This window comes from Acinonyx jubatus, chromosome D3, assembly GCF_027475565.1.
Source record: "Acinonyx jubatus isolate Ajub_Pintada_27869175 chromosome D3, VMU_Ajub_asm_v1.0, whole genome shotgun sequence".
Lineage (NCBI taxonomy): Eukaryota > Metazoa > Chordata > Mammalia > Carnivora > Felidae > Acinonyx > Acinonyx jubatus.
The window spans coordinates 66,191,056-66,200,741 of NC_069392.1; the positions used below are offsets into that span (position 1 = coordinate 66,191,056).

General features: G+C 51.4%; 1 long non-coding RNA gene across 1 annotated transcript; it reads right to left on the reverse strand.

Annotated features, from left to right (window-relative positions):
* Positions 1-5,334: 5,334 nt before the first annotated feature.
* On the reverse strand, positions 5,335-9,341 carry LOC128312321 (uncharacterized). Its single transcript, XR_008291438.1, has 2 exons — positions 7,298-9,341; positions 5,335-6,460 (listed from the first exon to the last, which is right to left on the reverse strand). It is a non-coding gene; the product is annotated as an uncharacterized LOC128312321 (long non-coding RNA).
* Positions 9,342-9,686: the final 345 nt, after the last annotated feature.

Genomic DNA, 9,686 nt, shown 5'->3' on the forward strand with positions numbered 1-9,686 from the left:
CAGAGCATGAGCAGGGGAGGGGCAGAGAGAGAGGGAGACACAGAATCCGAAGCGGGATCCAGCCTCCGAGCTGTCAGCACAGAGCCCGACGTGGGGCTCGAACTCACAGACCACGAGATCATGACCTGAGCCGAAGTCAGACGTTCAACCGACTGAGCCACCCAGGCGCCCCTAATGTTAAATTTTAAAAAGGTGCCAAAAAGAAAAGAAATACCAGGTATTATTCCGCCATGCAGAAATAAACACTGGTAACATTTTGGTTTATATTCTAGGTTTGTTTGTTTATTTTAAAGAACCCCCTCCCCCCCATACAAACACGCGTACAGATTTTATGGAGTTGTCCTACATACGTTGTTTCGGACTCAAGTTTTTCACACCACACAGTATCACGAGCATGTTCTCATGCCATTAAATGTTCTCCTACCACATGATGGTAATGGGTGAAGAGTGTTCCCTTGTTTGAATATACCATAATTTATATTTTGAATCCCTTGTTCTTGGAAATTTGCTTTGTGTACAACCTTTTTCGATTTCAAACGTCTTTGATGGACAGCCTTCTATCCATTTCTTGCCACTCTGCGATTATTTCTTGGGACTCAGTTTTCTAATAGGAAACCCTGGCTCAGAAGAAAAGCGTGCATCTCTTAAAACCTGTGATTCTGGGGCGCCTGGATGGCTCAGTCGGTTGAGCGTCCGACTTCGGCTCAGGTCATGATCTCACGGTTCGTGAGTTCGAGCTCCGCGTCGGGCTCTGTGCTGACAGCTTGGAGCCTGGAGCCTGCTTCAGATTCTATCTCCCTCTCTCTCTGCTCCTCCCTGGCTCATGCTCTGTCTCTCTCTCTCCTTCAAAAATAAATAAAAACATTTAAAAAAAAAACAAAAAAAAAACCAAAAAAAAATCCCCTGTGATTCATAGTGTCCAATGGCCTTCCAGAGACGTCACCCCTACTTAGACTCCCGTCAGTGGCATTTAAAAGTGACCGTTTCATCATACTTTCATTGACACTGGGCTATATACATTTTAACAATTCTGAAATGTGGTTTTGTGTGTTTGTCTGCTTTTTTCTCCCCCCCCAGTACGATGTAAGAGTCACATCACGAGAGACTGACCGGCATCCCTGTGCAGGACGGGCCCTCGGTGAAGGTACCACCTGCTAAACTTTGAAGTTCCACTAAATATTTCACTATTTGGCTCCCAGGGAGCTGATAATGGTGGCAGCTGTTACAGTGAGCTATGCCTTCTGAAACCCGTGTGTCTGGATCGAAGCAGGGGAGTGTGAAGGGCCAGGGTCTTCTCAGGCAGAACCATCTCTCCCAGGAGAAGGGGGACATTTGGCGACCACGATTCCAGGAAGGAGCAAGAATGGACAGTAGCAGGGAGCCAGGGAGAAAGAGGACAAAGTATTAACAGGCCAAGGAAGACCAGGCAAGAGAGATGAATCAGAAGCGATCCAATAACCAGCCCTGGATTAAGGGCATCTGGCTCATCCAGGAATTTCACAGTCATTTGCTTCAAGCCGCTAATCTTTTCTGAGAGGTTCCCTTGAAGCCGTCTGGAAGGAATGGATAAATGGAGGGCTTAGCCAAATGTTTGCTCCGGCAGGGTTTCATGCCTGGGTGCACAGACACGTTGTCATGCTTCGTTGATTCAGGACTGAAAGCGTGGCTGGCTCACAGAAGCACGGAATTTTAGGGTTAGAAGGGGTGTAGACCATATGTGGTCCACCTGTCCATTTTACAGATGAGAAAACGGAGGCTCAGAGAGGTGATAGGATTTGTCCCGAATTGATACATCACAGTACTGGCAGAGCCGGGACTAGCACTCTGGTCTCCCACTGTTACTTCAGTACCCTTGCCGTCTGTGTACTTCAGTATTTTTTCAACGTACTTAACAGAAGAGAGAGAGAATTCACAGAATTCACAGAAGAACAGAGAGAATTCACGTGGGCAACTCAAGACTGAAAGAGCAAGGTACGTAGTTTCACTAGTCGACTTCCCCAGGAGGGAAATGACAGGCACACATGCAGGAGGATCCGACGAGGGACTTGGGGTGTGGGGTCCCTGACAGTGCTGACTGCTGTTAAACTACTAGCACGGATGCGTTCTCTTATAATCCCCGCCAAGCATCCACTGGGCGGAGCAGGGGCAGTGACCAGCGGCTCCCCTATCGGCAGCTGGGGGAACAGCAAGAATATTCGGTGGAGCCCATTTGGCTCTTCTCCGCGCCTGGTGTTTGCAGCCTGGACCGAGTCCTTTGGAATAAGGAAGTCCTGGGTCATTCTGGCTAGAAAGAAGCGTATCTGGAGGGATGGGCTGGGTTTTCTGTTACTCTGGGCAGTAATTACACATTTAATTATTCTGACACAGACAGTAAGAGCGTCCTTTCCTGTACCCAAGGCTGGCCACACGGGCTACTAATTTATATCCGTGAAACATAGATTTACAAACACACGCAGAGCAATCTCAGCTGAGGGCCTTGGTAGTTCTGAATTAAATATATTACACTTCATTAGAAGGATTTTTTTGATAAATTATTGAGATGAAATTCACATAGCTTAAGATTAACCATTTTAGAGTGAACCATTCAGTGGCCCTTAGCACATTCACAGTACTGTGCAACCTCTGTCTCTAGCTAGTTCCAAAACATTTCCATCCCCCCAGGATAACGCCCCATCCCCATTCGGCCACTTGTCCCCACTCTCCATTCTTCCCAGACCCCTGGTGACCACTGATCCATTTCCGTCATTATGGAATAATCTACTCTGGGCATTTCATATAAATGGCATTTCATATAAATAAAGGGACATGGGGCCACATAACTAAAAGTTAATTAAGCCTGTGTCCCGGTCATTCTCTGGTTTAAGAATGAAATCTGCATTTCTCAGAGCGTTTTTCAGGAATCTCTCCAAACTTTTTCTCTGCAGAATTTTGGTTTAACTGAAGATTCCTAACTTTAGTTAATAATAATAATAAACAATAAAACAAAGACATCTGCCAGGTACTTAGTATATCAGATTCTTTTTTTATTTTTTTGTTAAAGTTTATTTATAGAGACAGAGACAGCACGATTGGGGGGGGGAGGGAAAGAGAGAGAGAGAGAGAGAGAGAGAGAGAGAGAGAATCAAAGCAGGCTCCATGCCGTAAGCGAAGAGCCCAACACGGGGCTTGAACTCACAAAACGGTGAGATCATGACCTGAGCCAAAACCAAGAGTCAGACCCTTAACTGACTGAGCCACCCAGGTGCCCCAGTATATTAGATTCTGTGTTAAATGGGTATAGGCATTATCTCATTGGAGAGTCACAGGGATTTTACCAGGGGGGTGCACTTCATAGATGAGAAAATGGAGTCCAAGTGACTTAATACAAGGTTACGCAGCTGGCAGTGGCAGATTTAAGACTGGAGACCAGTGTGATTGACTCTAAAATTCTGCCTTTTCAAAGGGTGTTTATTAAGACGGGGAATAAGAGGTACAATCTTCCGGTTATAAAATAAATAAGACACAGGGATGTAATTTCCAGCATAGGGAACCCAGTCCATAATGTTGTAAAAACTTCATACGGTGACAGACGGTAACTAGACTCACCGTGGCGAGCATTTTCTAATGTTTATAAATATCAAATCACTGTTGCACACCTGGAACTAACAATATTGTATGTCAATTATGCTTCAATAAGAAAAAGAGTGTCTATTAATCCCAACACATATTACATTCTTCTTGCATTCACCGGTACTCCTCAGTCCCACCAGTGGGATTTTTTTTTTGGCAGCTATTTAAGGCTAATGAGTATTATTGTTTTATGATTAAACTATTTCCTTATCAATAGCAAAGTCACTATAGTTGTTTGCTTATACATGTATATATTTACTATGTTTATTTGTGTCTTGAATGTTTCTTCTCCCTGGAATGAAAGTCTCTCCTCGTGCCTGCTACAGAGGAGGACCTTGGTCAGTAAGGGTGGAAGAAAACATAAGTGATATCCTTGGTTTGACTGTCCCCCCCCCCCCCCCCCCACGATGAGCATTCCAGGTTTTCCAGAACAAAGTTCTGTTTCCGCTGCTGTCTCCGTTCAGAAGGCCTTGAGCCCAGGGGGTCGTGGCTGCGGGGAGCAAGGCCCTGGGTGTGGGCGGTGCTGGTCCCTCCAGATTGCTGCCGGCCTGGTCGCCTCGCCCTCAGCAACACCTTCTGCTGCCGCCCACGTCTGCCCCCTCGCCCCTCGGGCAGAGGCCTCCGCATTCCCACCCCAGAGGTGTGCACCTGCCGGATTGCCGCTCTCTGTCTCATTGTTGGCTACTCTCAATTCTTTGTCCTCACGATGTAGCTCTTCCCCCAGCCCTTCCCCGCCCTTCTCATCTCACCCACATGTTTGAGCCTCTACTCGGCGAGAGCCCGCAGCACTCGCTGGATGTCGAAGATGACCTGTGCTCAGGCCCACAGCATCATCGGGGTGGGGGGGAAGGCGGGGGGCCTCGGACGCCACCCAGACCGGAAGTGGCAAACTGCCCTGGGCCCGGGGCTTCCCGGGAAGTGCCTTAGGGACCCCCCTTGGGAAAGGGGCAGGAAGCAGGAGGCCCGGCCAAGAGGGCCCTGGGTCCCTTGCCTTACTTAACCAAGATACGCTGCTGTTGTCTGCATTATGTGAGTTCCTTTGAAAAAAGACATCAACTGGTCAACAACAACAACAACAACAAAAAAGGTACTGTTTGTTTCTACCTCCTAGTTTTATAGATGAGAAAACTCTGAATTATATAACTGAAAATTCTTCCTTCCTTCCTTCTTCCTTCCTTTCCTCTTTCCCTCTCTCCTTCCTTTTCCTGCCTTCCCCTTTCTTCCTTCCTTCTGCCTTCCTTCCTTCCTTCCTTCCTTCCTTCCTTCCTTCCCCCTTTTCTTCCTTCCTTTTTTCTCTCCATTCAATAGAGTTTGCATGGTCCCCACACTAGGGACCTTATTCTTGTGCTTACCTTGCAGCTAGCCCTGAGTGGCCACGTCAGGACGCTCTGGCTCACAGAGCACATGGAGTGATGCGATCTTCTGCGTGGCCCCCCAGGAAGGGGGCTGTTTGCCTTCCCCTTCCTGTTCCTGTGTGCCCAGGTGCCAGCTCACAAACGGTCAGTGACTCAGCCTTGAACCCCCCCCCCCCCCCCCCGTGAGGACAACTCTGGGGCAGGGGGTCCCCGGCCTTTCTGTGCCACGAACTTCCTCGGCAGTCTGGTGAAGCCTGGGGACGTTACCAGCATCTTGTTTTTTAAATGCATAAAATAAAACACACGAGATTACAGAAGGAAGCAGTTGTACTGAAAGACGGACGTCAAAATAACGGAACACACGTAGACGTTTGTGACAGAAGAGCAATGCGCTTCCTTATTAACATTCAATGGTGAAGCCTAGCAGCAGGATTGACAGCAAACTGTAATGCTGCAAGAGTAGTAAATGTGAACTGAGAGCTTGGGGTATCTGTACTATCACAGTATGATATGGAAACGTAGGCGATTTCTGCCGGCCGCAGAGTCCCTGATCCTGCCCTTATTATAGTGGTTTGTTGCCACATTCCTAATGGAAAGGAATGCTAAGTTTCACTTAGAGGTTGGTGAAAATGCAGACGCATTTTTGTTTCGTGCCCGTTCATCTTGGGTTCTCTCTGTGGAGTCTGCGTTCAGAACCGCGTTGGGAGCTGGCAGAGAAAATCCTGTTTTCTCTTTTAGACATTTACGTCAAGAGTTCCGTGTCAGTCGCCCTTCCCAGCCATCTCCTTCTCTCTGGTGTGTAGACAATGCCTGGATAGGGGTCGTGTGGGGAGCAGGTGTTCAGTTACTTTGTGCTGAATTAACACGAATCTGCACGATTGGGCCCCCGAACCTAGAAGAGTAGAGTCAGTGGGGCTCTGGGCAGTGAAGTCCTGTGTTTAACCCCTGAGTCTGTCCTTTACTGGCTCTGCCACTGCAAGTAGCTGTTTACGCTCAGCCTTAGTGGTGACATTTGTTAAAACGGGGATAATAGTTTCTTGAAGTGTCCAAAGTCCAATGGGATAGACCAACGATCACTCAGGTCTCACGCTGCTGCCCTTTCTTACGCTTGGAGTCCTTTCTCGTGGAGTTCCAGCACTTACTCACCTGATTTCCAGGTTGCTGTCTTTGCCAGGAATCTCCGCCTATTGACTTGGGGGGCAAAGGTAGGGCTGGGAGCCTCCGAGAATCTTCTGGCCTGCTCTCTTTGCTCCATGACAGTAGTAACTACTCTTTTCTGTATTACTCCGCGTCCTGGGTGCCAGGCACTCCGCGTTACCTCACGGATTGCCTCACGATGGCCCTAAGAAGACACTCGTAGTGTTAGTCCCACTTTCCACAGGAGTGGAGGCTCAGAGAGGGCAAGCAACTTGTCCACGGTCATTCCGTTATCAAGTGCCCGATCCAGGATTTGAACTCAAGGCTACTGGTTTGTCAGCTGGAGGCATAAGTCACATCTGTGGGCTCGTGTGGAGGGAGACAGTGGTTGTGTGAGACACCCGGGCTGAGAAAGGTGAACAGGGAGGGAGCAGCAGCTGGGGGGGGTGCCCTGTGGGGCCAGTTTGGAGATTCCCAGGCTGGGGGACCGCTGAGCACTCGAGTCCTCTCTCTCATCTCCTCAGGGCTGAGGGCTCTCTGTCTCCCGGCCTCTGGGGTGACATCCTCCACGCACCTGCTGACTTCCTCTCCTCTTCGTGGCCATTCCACTCCCTCTGACCCTTGCTCAGTGCCCCAGCCTGTGCCTTGTGGCCTGTGGCCTGGGCAGGGGCGTGCGAAAGGCAGTGGCATTCCAACGGGGCTGAGATCATTGAGCCCGGGGGGAAGAGGCAGCGAGGGGAGGTCAGCCTGCGTCACTCGAGGGCCTTGCTGGCAGATCATAAAAGCTGGAAATGCCCGATGAGGTCATTGCACCCAGGCCCTGGGGGCTGGACCCCGCCGGCTCCCTTGGTGGCTGCCACCTCCCCTTGGAGAGGCAGAGCAAGCAGGCCCCGCCTGGGAGGGCTGCCCTTCTTGACCTAACCTTTCCCTTTGCTTCACTGCTGGACCCGCCCTGGCCTCCTGGGAGGGCAGGACAGAGCCCCAACTTCTTGCGGGGCAGGTCCGGTTCCCCAAGGCTCTGCAAACAGCCCCTGCAGGCCCCCCCCCCCCCTCAGAGGGTCCAAGCAGCTGTTCCCTTGATACAGAGGTATATGGAAGAGTAGGGAGGGGAAAGGCAGCAAATTAATTAATGTTGATGTAAGAAGCTGCCGTGATCGATGGGGAGAGACTCACAATCCGGAACGGGTGTTGCTCACCAGAATGGCTTGCTACTTCCTTCTCTGGGCCTCAGTTTCTTCATCTGTGAAATGAGTGTGTTGGCCCAGAACAGAGGGGCAGTGAGAGGTTGTCACCTTTCCTGCGATGCTATGTGGGCTCCCAGCAAGGCTGGGCCTTTAAAGGCCTGCCCCGCCTAACAACCTCTGTGTGCCTGAAGGTAGCCAGGAAATGACACAGAGGCCCCTGGAGTGGTGCCCAGATGCCCATGTAGCCCAAATCCTGAGGCTCTAGGGGCCCAGCCCCCGGGACAGCGAGCAAGGACCCATGCTTCTTGGAAGAGCCGGTGTGGATAGAGCGCCTTCGAAGTGCCTGACCAGGTCCTGGGAAAGAGGAGGAAGGGGACAAGTGACTGCCCATTTCCGTCCTCCCCTTACAGGCTTCTCGGGAAGTGATTACCGAAGTGGTACCGAAAACGTTCGCGTGCCCGAGGTCGTCCACACCAGCAGGTGATCTTGCTACGCTCACTCCTGCTACAGCTCCGGAAAGACTTTCTGCCCCGCAGCTGGAATGGGCCCAGCTGGAGCTGAAAGAGCGGAAGCTGAAGTCCCAGAGCAATTCAAGAGCCGCGTAAAACCCTCGGCTTGCTCGCCATTATTTCCAGGAACGCCAAGAAGCCGGTGGTAATATCCGCAAATTTTCAGCTTCTGCATGCACCTACCAGGTCAAGCTCAGGCCCCTGGACCGGTCATGCCAGGACCCTCTGCCTCCCCCCACCCTATTCAGTCCTCAGATGGTGCTCAGGCTCACAGTGGGCCATGGACGTGTGCAATGTGTATGTGTATGCGTTTTCGAGTTTCTGAAAGTGCTCACCAGGGTTTCACGCCCATGGCTAATTTCAGCCCCCCCAGCAGGGGCCTCTGAGAGTGGGATATCTGGACTGATGTACCTCGTCACATCCATCCCCGATTAGCCCCATTTTTAAGTGAAGAAACTGAGATTGGGGATCACCCCGCTGTTAGGGTTGGACCTGGCCTCGTCACCCAGACGCTCTGAGGCCACACTGAGGTCTTCCGGACCCGTTTCATCTGCTCGATTAAGCCGTGATGCCAAGATACGTCTTCTAGGCGGAGATCAGCAATAAGCCATCTACAGCCTGGGGGCCAAATCCAGCTCCCTGCTTGTTTTTGTGGATAAGGTTTCATTAGAACACAGCCATGTCTGTTTATTTACCTATCGTCTGTGCTGCTTTTACTACAAGGGCCGAATTGAGTAGCTACAGCCGACACTGTATGGCCTGCAAAGCCCAAAATCTTTACAGTCTGGTCCTTTCCGGAATCAGTTTGCCCCGTTACCGAATACCGAAATCAAGATGAGTTTCCCCAAGAAAGCAGATCATCAGGGAAGTTACTTCTTATCCAAAGGCCCCATGTCTAAGGGTCCACAGAGACGATGCAAGCGACTGCAAGCTGTGGGATTTAGCCAACCGGTAAAGACACCGTGCACGTGTTTCACCCAGAGCTTTCAAGTTACAGCCTCAGCAGGCCAACACTGCGACTTGGGTGGTAATCGTGAGGAAACAACCGCCGGAGGAAGGAGGGCGGTATTTGAGGCTAGGAGCTGGGGAGTAGGGGTGAGGGGCAGGTTTGAGTGACAGCAGACTCTTACGCTCCCGCAGGGGAGGGAGGCCACCAGGCTGGACGGGACAGTGCAAAGTGCTCACACAGGGTCTTGTACATGGTGGGAGCTCCATTAGCATCCTCGATGGAGGTGCTGGCCACTGGGTGCCCTGTGCTCAATGGCCCAGGCAGAGGGGGCAGGGCTGGGGAAATGGGATGTCCGTGGCCAAAGGCTGTGTGAAAAGGAAAGAGTTCATATCCTTTCCAACTGACAGCTGGGGTTGGGCTCAGTGTGTGTGTGTGTGTGTGTGTGTGTGTGTGTGTGTCCTAGGCTGAAGTGACTGTCCTGTGGGGTCTACAAGGCCACCCTGCAGGGATATCAGTTTCTGAGGAAAAAGTGAGTGCTCCCCGGAGGTTCTCTGGATCTCTCCCCTACCCTTGAGATTGGCCTTGGGAGGCAGAAGGGGACCTGCTGTGCACCCCGCCCCCCCCCCCCCCCCCCCCCCCCCCGTCCCTCGCCAGCTGGCCCAGGATGTGTGTCATGGAGGAAAGACAAGTGGCTCAGGAACTGACCAAGGAGCTCTGTCTCTGAAGGCAGAGGGTCTAGATTCAGAAAAATTCCCATCTGTTTCTCTTCCATCATCCTTGACCGCCCCCCCACCCCCCCGCCAATACGCCCCCAGTCACGCCTTAGTGGATGCGCCAGGCTGCGCTCAGCCAAGCAGGAAGGTTAAGGGACGGGTCCTATGCCAATTTTGGGTGGAAGCCTGGAAGCAAGTGTGGCGGCACCGATGCCCCATCCTCACCAGAG